Raw genomic sequence first — 10,775 nt, 5'->3', positions numbered from 1 at the left:
CTAGCCTCTCCTCAACTTTTCTTATGTAGTCATTTCTGACTTGCTCAGAGAGGCCTTTCAGCTTGAATACCTCATATGACATCCATCTGATAAATCCATTCCAGTGATTCCTCACTTCAGAGGGATTATTAATTAGTTTGGATTTTTCAAACAGTGATTTGAGCTTCATAACTAAAGACTCCGAAAATAAAGCAACTGACTCTTCCAGGGTGGGGAAGGTTGGTTCAGGGCCAGAAGCTGGATTGATGGGTTCTGGTGAGGTAGGGATTGTTTCAGTGGGAGGTTAAGAGGGTTGTCCAGTTAGGGGTTCAGACACAGGTTCAATGGGTGGTTCTGTTTCAAGTTCAGAGGGTGGTTCTGTTAGAGGTGCGGAAGGAGAAGACACAAAGGTGTCTGGGATAGATGGAGGTGGTTTAGATAGTGCAGTGGCTTGAAGTTTGGCTAGTGTTGGGGAAGAAGGGTCAGGGTTTTCAGAGTCAGAGGATATGTTGTAGTATGGTGGTGAGGAGGGAGTTAAGGAGGAGAGGGATGAGAAAGATTCATTTAGTGGTGAGAGATCAGAGGTGGGGAGTGTTATGGTAGTAAGATTTATTTGTCGTGGAGAGGGTGAGGAAGGGTTAGAGGTTTGATGTTCAGAGTTGGGTGGATTTGGTAGTGGGTTCAGAGGGGGTATAGGTGGAAGATGGTAGTTAAGGAGGAAGATAGTTGCTTTAAATTCGAAATAGGAGTTTCAGATGGTTGAGACTTACTTGAGATAAGGGAGTCCAGAGGAGCAGGTGATATGGTTGCAGTCAATTCTCCAAGGTTCAGAGTCTTTGACTTCTTGGACTTCTCAGAGGGCTCTCTTTTCCTCTTCATAAAGTTTGGTGACTGCTCTAGGAGCCAATCCACTGAGAAATCTAAGATATCTACCCCTTGAGATGCTAGGTCCTGAAGATCGTGGGCGATGACCTCTAGGGGATCTATCCTAGAGAACAGATAAAGACCATTGGGTATCTTTCTCTGATCCTTCAGAGCTTCCCAGGAGGTGTCCAGAGTTGGCATGACCAGAACTCTTTCAATGATGCCCATACTCTTCAGATTTCTTGAGTTTAGAGGCTTCCTGATATCTACTGTCACATCTTCCATCAAATTATAGGATATCAGATGATCCACCAACCCACTTTCGATCAGAACATCGGAGATGAGTCTTCTCAGAGGAATGTAGTTTTTGGGCTTCATATGATTTCTGGTATCCCTGACGGAATCCCTTAGATACTTGAATAGTAATGCTGGCAGATTCAGCTTGAGTCCTTTATGGAGGCAGTACAGAATACACTTCTGATCTGTGTTGATGTAGTCAGAAGAGTTTGAGGTTGAACGGTGGTGGATGGTACCTAGAATGATCTTCATCCATACTCTCAGATTCTGGTGAAGTTCCTTGTTCTTAGAGGATCTGCCTTCAACGCTTTGTTTGAAGATAGTGGGGATAGTCTCTTGGGACATGTATCTTGCCCTAGGGTTTATGTTGTAGATGGGACCATAGAGTCTCTGAAAGTAGTTTTCGCAGCCTTGTTTCCTTAGTTCCTCAGTAAGATCAATACCATTACGTTTCATGTTCTTGAAGTCCACGAGAGACTCACAAAGAACTTTCAGTTTATCAAAAGGTGTTGCAAGTTTGATATGAGTTAGACAATCAAGAAAGTGGGGTTCCTTGTAGACAGTGGTTGATGTTGTAGAAGTTTCAATAGTGGTTTGCTAGGGAGCATTTGCAAGTTGTTCAGTTGCTTCCATTTGTTGTGAGTAGTTGTATATTTGTTGTTGTTAGGAGTCCATTTGAAGAAGATGATGAGTTTGTTAAATGTTGATGACGACTTGAAGAAGGTTGATGAAGGTGAAGAACGTTGAAGAACTTGGATAAGGTTTGAGCATAAGGGGTTTGTGTAGGTTTGTGAGTGAAAAATGTGAAAGTGTGAGTTGTGACAAGTATTTATACACATAAGTGGCATGCAAAACGACAATGTTAGTAGAGAATAGGGAATAACAAAAAAATTAATTAGCACAAAATCTGAGTTGACACGCTAGGGAGAGAATTAATTGTTTCTAATGATGGATGTCTAATCCCAAAAATATGCACACTACTCGAGGATATCTCAATAGTCAGGCTCTTGAGTTCTGTGCTAGACAATTGTCTAGAAGATCCAAGGTCAGGCGCTAGAGAGGCCACATGTTAATGTTTCTTATATCAATAATACCAAGAGATTCTTGATTCAGAGGGTTTCTAATTCATATTACATCTAACTGGTAGAAGTATCTGAATCAGAACCAAATGCCAGTGATAGATTTAAGTCAGAGCCTATTTTAACACGTCAGAGGAGAGGCACAAGTTTATAATCATTCAGGGCAATATGTCATGTTTAAATGTTTCAGAATGAAGTTGAATCTATCTTCAGCTAAGGGTTTGGTAAAGATGACATCCCATTGGTGGTTTGTATCTATGAGTTTTAAAGTTATTACTCCTTTCTGAACATAGTCTCTAATAAAATGATGTTTAATTTCTATGTGCTTCGCTCTGGAATGCAAAATAGGGTTCTTACTTAAACATATGGAAGCAGTATGGTCACAAAAGATAAGGATGCTATTCGCATATATCTGAAAGTCCTCTAGCTGATTCTTCATCCAAAGCATCTGAGTGTTGTATAGTGAAGCTGAAATGTATTCTGCTTTTGCAATTGAAAGTGCAATGGTTGATTGTCTTTTGCTATCCCATGAGATGAGGTTTCCTCCTAGAAATTGACAGTTTTCATATGTGCTTTTGCGCTCAAGTCTATCTCCACTGTAATCTGCATCACAATAACCAGAAATCCTATACTCTGATGTTTTCTTATACATCAGTCCAAGGTTAGGCGTTCCTCTCAAATACCTCAGAATTCTCTTAACAAAAGTTAAGTGAGATTCCCTAGGATCTGATTGAAATCTGGCACAGTGACACACACTGAATAGAATGTATGAACGCGTAGCAGACAGATAGATAAGAGAGTCTATCATACCACGATAGAGCTTCTGACAATCCTTTTGACTTACCTATTCTTTCTCCAGAATGCAAGTAGGAGGCATGGGAGTTTTTGCTGGTTTACTTTCGGACATTTCAAATTTCTTCAGAATGTCTTTTATGTATTTGCTTTGATATACATAGGTAGCATCTGAAGCTTGATTCATTTGAATTCCCAGAAAGAATTTTAGTTCTTGCATCAGACTCATTTCAAATTCTTCCTGCATTAACTCAGAAAATTCTTGACAAATAAATGGGTTAGCAGAACCAAAAATTATATCATCAACTTATATCTGACAGATCATAATGTCGTTTATGATGTTTTTACAGAAGAAAGTGGAATTGACTTTGCCTATGATAAAATTGTTTTCAAGAAGGAAAGAACTTAGTCTTTCATACCAAGCTCTCGGAGCTTGTTTCAAACCATAAAGAGATTTTTTCAGTTTTAAACACATATTCTGGACATATTGAGTTTTCAAAACCAGGAGGCTGATGAACATACACCTCGTCAGAAATGTATCCATTCAGAAACTCACTTTTGACATCCATCTAATATAGTTTGATGGAGTAATTTACAGCAAAAGATACAAGTAAGCGAGTAGATTCTAACCTGGAGACTAGAGCAAAGGTTTCATTATAGTCAATACCTTCTTGCTGATTGTAACCTTGTGCTACCATTTGTGCTTTTTTTCTGACCACTTCGCCTTTCTCATTGAGTTTGTTTCCTCCTCATGCTAATGTGACCCAAGCGTCTATGCCACACCATTTTCTCTTCATTTACAGACATTAAACATTTTACATTTTGATCTTTTAGATCTGAAAGGTTAATTTTCTAAATGTTTTTCTTCCTCTTACCAGTTAAAAGAACTGTCCCATTGTTCTGAATAATGGCTTTGCACTTTTTTTGATTGAAGATTATATCATAACCGTTGTCACTTAATTGACTTATGGATAACGTATTATGCATTAATCCTTCTACGCAAAGAACATCCAAAATAGAGGGAAGAGTTCCATTACCAATCGTTCCAGATCGTCTGATTCTTCCTTTCTGATTTCCTCCAAAGCCTACGAAGCCAGCGTCTTTAAGTTCCAGGCTTTAGAACATATGCTTTCTTCCCATCATGTGTTGTGAGTATCCAGAGTCCAGGTACCATGATTGGTGTCTTAACTCTGCTGCATAAGATATCTGCAACATATACTATTTTATATTTTGGTACCCATAATCTTTTGGGTCCTTTATGATTAGTTCTCCTAGAGTTTCTGGAAACTTTGGGTTTTCTAGCATTATTAAAACTTTGAGTTTGTGCATGTGTGTAATGATAAGAAAAAGGAGACTTAGGTTTGTCATATGTAGAAGGTATTTGCTCATCTTCATCAGAATCATATCCAATTCCTCTTTTCTTACTTTGACTGACACCATAAATCATAGAAGCCATTTTACTTCTTTCAAGCCTATTTTTCAGAAATTTCTGAAAAGCTTTTTCATATTTATATATGATAGTATCCGAAGTTTGTGGAGCTTTGGAAAGAGTTTCTTCAAGTTTTAAGCATTTTTTGTTTGAAAATTAATTTTCTTTTTCTAGGACAAAAATGTTTCCTTTAAGTTCAGAAACTTCTGTTTCAAGCTTATTGCACTCTTCCACAATTTCTTCATGGACCCTTTTTAGGATCTTGAATTTTTGTCGAAGCTTCTGATAGGAGCTTCGAGATTATGATAAACATGCTTCTAAATCAGAGCGAGAGAGATCAGAAATACCTTTTTAGAGTCGGATTCTCTTTTGGATGTGCTTCTAGATTTGGTATCCATGAATGCAACATTTGCTTGTTCTTCTTCAGAGTCTGATTCTGAGGTGTTAGGTTCAGAGTCGTCCTAGGTAGCCATGAGTTCCTTCTTACTTTTGAGGGAGGTTTTCTTGAATCCTTCTTTTCTGGAACTATCTTTCTTGAGCTTTGGACATTCGTTTTTGTAGTGTCCTAGTTCTTTACATTCATGGCAAGTTACCTCTTTGTTTGGTTGGCTCCTAGAAGTTGATTCTGGACGATCTCCCTTTTGTTTGGGTCTTTCAAAGTTGTTATTACTTTTTTTCCAAAGTTGTTTAACTCTTCTGGTTAGAAGAGATAACTTTTCTTCATCATCAGAATCATCCTTTTCAGAGTCGTCATTATCTTCTTCTTCAGCTTGAAAGGATTTGTTCCTTTCTGGTTTTCGTCTTTCTAATTTGGACTTCAGAGCCATAAATTTTCTTTTCTTTTGGGGCTCGTCTTCCTCTAGCTCTATCTCATGACCCTTGAGGTAGTTGATGAGTTGTTCCAGGCTTATGTTGTTCAAATATTTTGATAGCTTCAAGGCAATGACCATAGGTCTCCACTTCTTTGGCAGACTTCTGATAATCTTTTTGACATGAAATGCAGTTGTATAGCCCTTGTCCAGAACCTTGAGTCATGCAATTAAAGTTTGAAATCTAGAAAACATTACCTCTACAGCTTCATCATCCTCCATTTTGAAGGCTTCATATTTTTGAACTAGGGCCAGAGCCTTAGTCTCTTTGACTTAAGTGTTGCCTTCGTGATTCATCTTTAGGGAATCAAGTATTTCTTTAGCAGTTTCCCTGTTGGTGATTTTTTCATATTCCTTGTAGGATATAACATTCAACAATATTGTTCTAGCTTTGTGGTGATTTTTGAAATCACACTTCTGATCATCATTCATTTTACTTCTGGTAATAACGATGCCAGCATCAGATACAGGTGGTGCATAGCCATTTGTAACTATGTCCCATAGGCCAGCATCGATGCCTAGGAAGAAACTTTCAATTTTGTCCTTCCAATAATCAAATTTATCTCCATCAAACACGGGAGGTTTAACGTTGTAGCTATCTCTTTCATTAGTGTTAGCCATTATGTTATTCTCACGCTGGATCCTCTACACTATTAAGTGTTTGATTTGAAAATCAATAATAGAGCCAAAGCTCTGATACCAATTGAAGGTAGAGAAAAATAAGAAAGGGGTGTTTGAATTGTTTTCATGGACAATAAAATCTTCTACAAACACCACATACACGAAAAATTAAAGCAAACAACGCAAAAGTTTATCCTGGTTCGCTTGAAATTCAAAGCTACTCCAGTCCACCCGGCCAAGGTGATTTCTCCTTCAATAAGGACTTAATCCAATAATCTAGAAAGATTACAACAAACGTCTAAGAGTACAGTGATCTCTTATCCCTCTCAATTCTATAGACTTCACAAGTCACTTGAGGAAATATTCAACAACTATTTTAGAAATACAAGAAGGTGTTTAGTGCTTCTAGGTAAGCAATATGAACACAATAAGAACAATAGTGATTCACACTAAGAGCAACAACTCGTGTGAAAATATAGAACAAGAATTAGTGAATGATTGAATTTGATTTACAGTATTCTTGTGTAATGGCTTCGTATTTGGTATGATGATAGTTGTGCCTTTTTATAGTGCTTGGAGATGATATCGTTGGATGAAGCATTGATGATGATATCTTTCCAATGATGGGACTTAAATGACATTAAGTTTATTGTCCTTTCCATAGCAGTTTAGGAGAGTATTTATTTTTTCCCCATATAAAGATTCATACCATATTTGGAATACTTCATTGTTAAGTCTTGATGATGATCTGTTAGGCGTGAATTAGAGTGCACGGAATCCAGATACTTCTATTAGATCTTGTATTCTTTAGATAGTCGCTAGATGTGTTTTTCTTCAGAAGTTCTTGATTGATCTTCAGTTTGACCTTCTTCAGATGTACTGATCATCAGAGTAATCATGTGTGGGATCCTTCAGATGCAGAATATCAGAGTCTTCAGTCGTCAGAACGAATGCCTTTGACTCTAAGTCAGTTGTTCTAGACTAATGTGGCGTCAGATGTTGTTTCGTTAGATTAATTTACCGTTAGAGTCCTACACACTTAGAGAAATTAATTAGGGTATCAAAATGTTTCATCCTTTGTTATCATCAAAACTTAGAGATAAATTGTAGACATATAATCTTGTTCTAACAAATTATCTGCTTTTAGATACACTGACATAGAAGAGGACATTGTCATCACCTAGTTTCAAGGGCTTGAAATTGCAAATGCAGTGCGGATTGAGGATTTCGATGAAGAGAATGTGGGAACTTCTATGGCATCTTTGAAAGATGCGCAGCAAGTGGTGGCCAGTGGTCAAACCATGGGTTGGGGTAAGATTGTGCAACTAAATGATAACAAAGACCATAGTGGGTTAGGGTTTAATCCTTATGAGCAGTCAGTCAAGGCCCCGAGGACTACTCAAGAGGTGAAGCTGATTTCCGAGACGTTCAGAAGTGGTGGATTTATGGACCAACAATGTGCTATCTTGCAAGATGATGCTGATAAAGGACCAAGCTTTGTAACAAGGGGAGGATTGGGCCAAAGGACTCCTAATTGGACATCTGTCAATATTCCCAAAGTCATGCATGTGTCAGAGTAATTTGTTTTGCTGTTTTTTCTATTTTTGTTTTTCAAAAGTTGCTCTCTGCCCTGCCCAAGGCAAATGTGTTTTTGTTTGGGCTTCATGAATTCTGTTGCAACTCTTAATGGCATAAGTAAAAGTTCATTTTGATTTCAATCATATATTTTTCCTTTTTTGCTTTATTCGAAAAAATGGTAAATAAAACTTTCAAAAATATAACAACAAACATTTATCTGCATATGCAATTTATTTCGGTCAGTTTCTAAAAATCAAAAACATAAATGCATGTGAAGATTTCTCAATAAACCAATTGAACACAACGACCCTGCACCCTCTCCCGACTTTGAGTTCCCGTTGTATGAAGCAGAGGAAGAAGAGTTTGAAGAGATCCCAGACGAAATCTCCAGATTGCTAGAGCAAGAGTACAAGACACTCGAGCCCTACAAAGAGCCGATGAATTGATCAACTTGGGCACTGAGGAGGATAAGAAGGAAGTGTGAATTGGGGGCATTACTCGACTCAGATGTGAAGCACAGGTTGACAACACTGCTAAGAGAGTATGTTGATGGGTTTTCTCATACCCCAATTTTGGTCCTGAATTTTTTCCATTTTTATTTGGCACTTGGCCTAAAGTTCATTTGCATACATTCATGACCAAAGGCAATCATCCATTCCCAAATCCATATTTTTTAAACATTGGTCATTATTTAGTTTTTTCTTTATCATGGTGTTTTGATTATGAAATGGATTCTAAATATTTGACTTTTTATTTTTTTCAATCTTAATTTCAAATTAAGTCTAATTCCAAATTTCAATTTAATCTTAATTGTGTTTTACTAATGATTCAAATTATAATTGATTTTTAATTTCCAAATAAATGTTAGAATTTGACATCAAAGTAATTTTAACAAATTATAGATTAATTTGATTTTAATTGGTTTTATTTGGCTTTTTTTGATTTTTTTTTTAATTGACATTTTGATTAGTCTTAGATTTATTTCTAAAATCCATATTCATTTCTATAACCGCAAATTCATTTCATTCAAACCAAGTTTGTTACAACCTTAAAATCATAAGTAATTTTTGTTATTAAAACAAGCATTTTACATAAGCATTACATTATGCCTCATTGGTTATTCATATACATTTTATGTTACATACATCAAACTTCATGGCATACGTCATGAGCAATTCAAATAAAAAAGAGTCTATCTCAATCCCGCAACAAAACAGCAACACCAATGCATTCATGTAAGCAAGGCAGGAAGGATTCCACCACCAAGCTTAAGGCATTGTCAGCTTTATCTACGCTGCTTCAGCAAAGGTCATCAAAAGAAATTGTTCCAATTATTCCCCAATGGGCGTTTGAATATAAAAAGCTGTTGCTGGACTACAGTAGGGATGTTAGGCGGGTTACTCATGATACCATGACCACACTTGTTACTTCTGTTGGGAGAGATTTAGCTCCACACTTGAAGACTTTGATGGGACCATGGTGGTTTGCACAATTTGACCCAGCTTATGAAGTTTCTCAGGCAGCAAAAAGGTCCTTGCAGGCTATCTTTCCAGCACAGGAAAAAAGACTTGATGCTTTGATTTTATGCACAACAGAGATATTCATGTATTTAGAAGAAAACCTAAAGCTCACGCCACAAAGTTTGTCTGACAAAGCTGTTGCCGTGGATGAGTTGGAAGAGATGTACCAACAGGTGATATCATCAACGTTATTGGCATTGGCCTCTCTTCTTGACGTTTTAACTTTCCCACAACAAGAGCAACCTGCTTTAGATGATATAACTGCTGAACCTAAACATGCTTCAAAGGCAAGGGTGGCTGCTGTTTCTTTTGGTGAAAAGCTGTTAGCAGATCATAAGCACTTCCTAGATTTCTTGAAGTCTAAAAGACCTACTATTCGATCTGCTATCTATACTGTATTGAAGAGCTTCCACGACACCAACCATAACCTGCAAAAATTAAACCAAAATTTCTATGAGAAAAATCATCCTTGTGCATCCATGAAACAGTCCCAAACGCAGCATAAACCAAAACCGAAACATGGACGGAATAAACCAAAGCGTGAATAAAGTTTGTGTGTTGTCATCGCAAAGGCTATCATCATGTTTGTTACATTCATCAAGAATGCTATCATCATATAAGGCAAAAATAAAACAAAGTCATGAGTTGAACAAGTTGGGTTCACATGTGTGCAACACAGGTTTATCACCAATCCAAGCCAAACCAAGCATGCACAGCTAATTATATTTGGGGCTGAAATGAATTTGGTGTTAAAAACAGCTGTTGTTGATATGTATTCAAAATGCAGAAGGATGGAAGATGTAATTAAGGTCTCCAATTTGACACCTGAATACGATGTGTGCTTATGGACCACCATTATCTCTGGATTTGATCAAAATTTGCAGGAAATGCACTGGTTGATATGTACATGAAATGCTCCTGCAGCACTTCAAATGCTGTGAAAGCTTTTAGAGGGATATCATCACCAAATGTCATCTCTTGGACTTCTTTGATTGCTGGTTTTACAGAAAATGGATTAGAAGAAGAATCTTTCCAGTTGTTTGCTGAGATGCGAGCAGCAGGAGTACAACCGAATTCCTTTACACTGTCTACCATTCTTGGAGCTTGCAGCAAAATGAGGTCTGTTGCTCCAACTATGATGCTCCACGGACATATAATAAAAACAGAAGCAGACATAGATGTAGCTGTTGGGAATGCTCTTGTAGATGCTTATGCTGGAGGGGGGATGACGGATGAGGCATGGTCTGTAATTGATATGATGGAACGTAGAGATCCCATCACATACACATGTTTATCTGCAAGACTAAACCAGAAGGTACAAATGCAACTAGAAAATCAGAGGCTGAACACAATTTGAATGGTGATGGCAATGCTATACCTCTTAAGTTCTATGTTAGCAAGAAATAAAGAAATGGAGTCAAGTTACTGAAGGATGCCATGCTTGCTCTCCCACCATATTGAAAAAGGGATCTACATTACTCCATGGAAACAAGCCACCCAAAACCGAGTACAAAACCAGAGTTGTGATCAAAATTGAAACTGCTTTTGAATCTTCAATATTTTTTTACTGCAGTAACACAAAGCAATTGACAAGTCAGTTAAAATTTCAGAAAAATATCCCAATTTGGCATTAAGACAAAAACGAAGAAGAAAGTGCATGCTCAGATTACCTGTTCCAAATCCAAACATCAAGTAGGGCGACCGAAACCTGACAACCCAAAAGAGATTTTGCAGGATGCTCTTTTGG

The sequence above is a fragment of the Lathyrus oleraceus genome, chromosome 3 (assembly GCF_024323335.1).
Source record: "Lathyrus oleraceus cultivar Zhongwan6 chromosome 3, CAAS_Psat_ZW6_1.0, whole genome shotgun sequence".
Classification (NCBI taxonomy): domain Eukaryota; kingdom Viridiplantae; phylum Streptophyta; class Magnoliopsida; order Fabales; family Fabaceae; genus Lathyrus; species Lathyrus oleraceus.
This window is presented reverse-complemented; position numbering follows the sequence as displayed.